This window comes from Lactuca serriola, chromosome 1, assembly GCF_051521515.1.
Source record: "Lactuca serriola cultivar US96UC23 chromosome 1, Lser_US96UC23_V15, whole genome shotgun sequence".
NCBI classification, from domain to species: domain Eukaryota; kingdom Viridiplantae; phylum Streptophyta; class Magnoliopsida; order Asterales; family Asteraceae; genus Lactuca; species Lactuca serriola.
The window spans coordinates 90,089,568-90,095,567 of NC_136408.1; the positions used below are offsets into that span (position 1 = coordinate 90,089,568).

The 6,000-nt window shown below is 28.8% G+C and overlaps 1 long non-coding RNA gene across 1 annotated transcript; it reads left to right on the forward strand.

Moving 5' to 3' along the window:
* Positions 1 to 4,580: 4,580 nt before the first annotated feature.
* LOC145069978 (uncharacterized) lies at positions 4,581 to 5,654 on the forward strand. The gene is made up of 2 exons (XR_013689771.1): positions 4,581 to 4,985; positions 5,405 to 5,654. It is a non-coding gene; the product is annotated as an uncharacterized LOC145069978 (long non-coding RNA).
* The last annotated feature ends 346 nt before the right edge of the window (positions 5,655 to 6,000 follow it).

Consider the following 6,000-nt stretch of genomic DNA (forward strand, 5'->3'; position numbering starts at 1 on the left):
TAATGTGTTGGATATATATATATATATATATATATATATATATATATATATATATATATATATATATATAGATCCGGTAAAAAAAATTTTTTTTTAGGAAGGTAAATTTTTTTTTTCTATATACTTTTTTGACGAACAAAAAAAATGAATCACTAGATGAATCAAAAATAACATGATTCACCAAAAAAAATCTCAAAAAAAAACATACCGATGATTCATTTATACAATGATTTCGTTGTTATTCACTAAAATTGTCATAAAAGTGAATTTTTTCTTAATTTACTTAAAAATGAATCATGAAGATGTTTTTTTTAGGAATTTTTTTTGTGAATCATCTTACCTTTGAATCATCTAATGATTCATTTTGTATGTTCGCTAAAAAAATATTTAGAAAAAAACCTTCTTACCTTCCTACCAAAATTTTCCTTATTTGATCTTGACTCTCTCTCTCTCTCTCTCTCTCTCTCTCTATATATATATATATATATATATATATATATATATATATATATATATATATATATATCACTGTTGTAAAAATCCCGAATAGATCCCGATTAATCTCCGAATAATCCCTAGGCGCTACCCGACCGATTAGAGGGCACCTAGCGTTTAATCTCTGCCTATAAAATGAGTGAATCAGTAAAAAATGATAAAATTTTAATACTTTGAAGAAGTTCTATATCAATAGAAATTATTTGAGGAATGATTAGTATTCTACTAATCATATTAACATATATTATGATGATATCAGTGGTATTTATGAACTTTGTTATGATATTAGTCATATTTAATTTTTGAAAATTCATCGATTTTGCAATTAATGATCCCCGATTAATCTCTCGATTAATCCCCGCCTAGCCGATTAATCCCTTAACCTCAGTCCACCGACTAGGTAACGTCTAACGTTTTTTACAACTTTGATATATATATATATATATATATATATATATATATATATATATATATATATATATATATATATATATTCATTTTGAAAGATCAACCATTTTATTCAAGTTTAGGAGTTATTACTCTTTATGCTCTGATTTATTGAAAGATTAAATCTTTTTATTTAAGATTATGAATTATTACTCATTATGTTTTGGTTTATTGAAAAATAAACTTTTTATTGAGATTATGAGTTATTACTCCTTATGCTTTGAAAGATTGAACATTTTATTTGAAAGGATAAGTTATTTAATCCTTTGTTTTGGATTATGGAATTACTAATTCCTTTTTTCATACATTATGGGTTATTAAGCCTTTGATATTGGATTTGGGTTGTTTCATCTTTGCTTTTGAGTTATGAGCTATTAAACTCTTAATTTAATTTATGGATATTATGTTGTTGATTTTAAATATAGGTTCATACACTCTTTTGCTTATGGATATTTGAGTCGTTAGCATTCTATATACGTACTAGTTTATAACCCGTGAGAACCACAGTTACAAAATTAATTAAACTTTCATATTTAAAAGTCAAAATTATTAATCAATTATTTTAAATAAATTATTACTTAAGATATATATTTTTTAGTTATATAAAATCATAATCGTTGATTTAAATAAACATATTCAGTTATATCACCTTATAATTTGTATTAATTTTATTTTATTTTTCAATCAAATGTTATTAGTTAAATATAATTAAAGTGAGAAAGTTTAAAATTTGAATTTTAAAATAAAGAATCAATTATTAATTTAATGTAATTAGAGTGAAAATTTTAATTTGAAATTTGAAATGGATAATCAATTATTAATTTTGTGTAATTAGAGTGGAAATTTAAAATTTGAAATTTTGAAATTGATAATTAATAGGTTGACAAGTGGCATGATAGATGATATATAACATTAATGAGAAACTCTAATTGTATGACACTTATCAATAGGGGATTAAACCTATTCTTTTATTAGAATAGGGAGATAGAGAGATTAGTTTATTAAAGTCTTATAGTATTTCAGAGGATTGATTTGAGTTTAATGATTCACATACATATTCAAAATAAATCAATATTGGTATTTTCACTAGACATTGTTAGGGTTTGTGGTAGAGATCTGGATACCAACTTAGATTGTGATATCACTTTCCGAACTGATATTTCTACCCTATGCATGAGTTACAAGAAATTCAGCTTAGGATAATCCAAGTGGACACTTACGATTCTAGGAACAGAAATTGTAAGCCAATATGCTAGAGGATTCTGTGAAAGTATGATGAAAAACGAGAGCTTAAGATCGTAACCATCTTCTGAAGAGGAAGAACTATTTATATATTAAGCGAGATTAGGGTTTTATTAGGGTTGAGCCGTCATTAGTTGCTTTGGAAGCAAGTCATGATAATCCGGATTTAGTGAGGATTTAAGGTTACCAAAACTAACGAGTTTCGTTAGTTTTACCATAATCAGTCAGGGGCTTTGCCCCTAGACCCCGCCAAAGGGACACTGCCCCTTTGGAAACCTCGGACCCAAGGGTGTTGCCCCCGAACCCCCGACAAGTCGTCAAACCGGCTTCTAATTCAATCTTATACATGCGTGCGCTCCGCACAACCCCATACATATATTAGAGTACAAATTATGAAGCCCCTTAGCTCACATGTTAGTTCCAGTTACTTAAAATGACATTGTGACACTAAAATCACCAACATACATTTCATTGTCTAACTTATTATTATGATTTATGCTCAGACGGAATACTTAGGAGTTGCATTAAGAAGTAGCAAGGACATTTTAAAGGCCATCGATGGTGTGGTTTATTTTGAACTATTTGATGATATATAATGATTACTACATCACTCCTTAAAACAAAACAATGATATTTTGGTGATACTATTTTCTAACCATTAGTAACCAACCGTAATGCTATTTTGAATTATTAAGACATATTTTATGTGTTGTTAACTTTGAAGTATTTTGAAACTATGTAGGGATCGTATTTTACGCATATTTTCTGTTCTATCTTCGGTTAGTTATGAGTTATTAAACTCTTGAATTTGATTTATGGATATTATGTCATTGATTTTAAATATTAGTTCATTCACTCTATTGCTTATGGATATTTGAGCCATTAGCACTCTACATATTAGTTTATTGAAGTCTTATTAGTACTATTTGTTTGCAAAACAAATAGTTGCAAACAAGATCAGTACTGCATGCACTCTATTTTTTTTTCTTTTAAACAAATTGCAAAACCAACATCTTCTAAGCAGTGCAAAAACAATTTGTTAAAAATCTCTATTTGTTTCCGTAAGAAAATTGTTTTAAGATTTTAGAACCAAAACAAACAAAAAAACAAAAAGATCAACATAAAAAAGCAAAGGGACGTGTTTGACATCATTTCCTTAAATCTAATGTTTGGTTGTGGTCCATAGGACATGTTTGGCACAGAGCTTTTGGAAACATTTGAGAGCTTCTATCTTTTAGCTTTTGACAAAACGTTTTATTTTAAACAAAAAACTCCGTTTGGCAGTACGAGCGTTTAGCTTTTAGTTTAAGCAAAACGCTCCAAATCTAAAAGCTACTTCATGTAGTGTTTAACAAAACGCTACTGAGCTTTTGAAATCAAAATTCCATAATTACCCTTAAAATATATTTATATATTTATTTATTTTTAATCAATTATCTTTTTATGTAATTTTATATATTTCAAAAGCTTTCAGTTACTTTTGTCAAACACTCATATAACAAATAAAAGCTACAACTTCCCGCTACCTGCTTCCAGCTAATAACTACTTTTGCCAAACATGCCCATAATCGTATTAGATGCGCGTGTTAATTCTAATGTTTTATTACAACTATTTTCTTTTGGTTGGAATAAATTTGATTTTTTTAAAATTAGATTTTGTATAGACTAATCCAGCCAAGTATTGATACCCGGATTATCGAAACCGTAAATGGTTATACCCGTATATCCATATCTCATGTAAAAATTCGATAAAACCGGTTTGAATTTAACCGAATTCCGATAGCCTAAAAACCGATTTTTAACCTACACTTTGATGAATAAATATATAATATGTGATGTAAGACGTTAGTACTGATAAACTTTTTTCGTACATTTTGATGAATAAATATATAATATAAGAACTGTTTGGATGCTATTTTACTTATTACACTGTTAAAGATATATAATGAACACAAAAAAAATATTGTGTATACCCTTAGCGTAATAATATGTATATTTTTGGCGTGATAATATTTCTTATGTTAATTATGTATCGTTATTCATGTAATAATATTTATACTTTTTGCGGACACGTGGATGCATCCAAAAATTCCAGGTTCCTGTTGGAAAATAACCTACTAATGTGGCCGTCAGATTATCTTGATAATGATTTTATCAATTATATTATTTACCATAACATTTTTAATAATGACATATCATGTCCATTATATTATTTACCATAACATTTTTAATAATTACATATCATGTCCTTAAGATTAATTCTATATGTAATATGATACACATGACATTTATCCACAAGGGACCAACTTTGTGTGGTTCTAATATTTTTTCATAAGATATAATTGATCAATAAATACACACATTTGAGAGGACATACGTTTTTTAAGAGAAAACAACGTTTCTTCCTTTTATATTTTTAATCCTTTCTATAAACAACATCATAGTGTGTATGATTCAATCTATCAGAATCAATATTTAGACACCATTATATGAAGTGGAATAATTATAATATGTAGTTTGGGCTTATTTGATTTACTTCTTACATGTCTTGTAAGAGATCATCTTTAACTCGGTCCAATAAGTCCTCCCAAAAAAAGATGTTGACCGATTAAATAAGAGATGTATTCATTTTATGACCCTAATTTCTAACGCCCATGCCTCCATTGTGGAACGGGCATCACATCATAATTTCCTCAGCCAATCTTTCCCCTGCTCAGCCACACTCCTCCATCCTCCGCCAGTATTTGCCTCTCCAACGGCTTCCTCAACCACTTCTCCACCATCATCCTACTACTTCCACGGTAAGAAAAACCGATTTCCTTTTTCCTCCATTTCCCTTTTTTATTTTTATTTTCGTACTTTAAGAGAAGCACTTTTTTTTTGATGTAGTTACCAACAATTGTAGTTTGAAAATATGTAAAAAAAAAATCAAACAAAAACATTCCACTGCTTCCGTTGCAAACCACTGAATCTTTCATATTGATATGGATAAGACTTCAATTTCGCTGACTCTTAACTTTTCCTTCATTTTGTATGCTATTAAAGCTTAAGAGCCCTATGCACTCGTTACTTGGTAGTTAGTAACAAAATATTTCGACTAATATTGTATCCATCTACTTGTTTATGCCACTCATTTTTAGTATATATTTTTTTAAATTCATTATCTTTTCTATTTATATCACTTATTGAGAATTAAAAGTTGGGATCAATTTCTTATCAGGTAGCCACAAGCAAATTGGTATTCTTTTACCACAAGGGAGTTTTAAGAAAAGGTGTTGATGGAATTGGAGGCGGATAGCTAAAATAGAACTTATATGGGTGGAAGATATATGTAATCTTTTCTTTTCTATTTGGTTCAATTTGTGTGTTAATAACTTGAATGTATCATAGTTTATTACTTTGGTAACATTTGTTGTTTATAAACTTTGAAATTATTTATGTTTAATTTGGATTTTGTATATTTTTTATAATTATTCATAAATGTTATTCAGATATTTTATGAAACAGATACATTTTAATTGGGCCAAAAGGACCAACCCGAAAATTGAATAGTCACTTGATCGATCCTTTTTGGCTCTTGCGTATTGTCGTACCCATCCAATAGGCCAATACTGGTCGAAGTTATAACTTTATTTATTTGTATACTTTTTAATAATTATATTGTAGCATCTGATTCCTGGTATGTGGATATTTGTATAAGTGTTTGCATTTTTAGCCCTGTACTCGGCGAGTTATAGGCCCGACTCGCCGAGTAGAGACGGGACCCGGGACACGTTTTAAGTTGGCGACTCGGCGAGTCCGTATTCTGGACTCGGC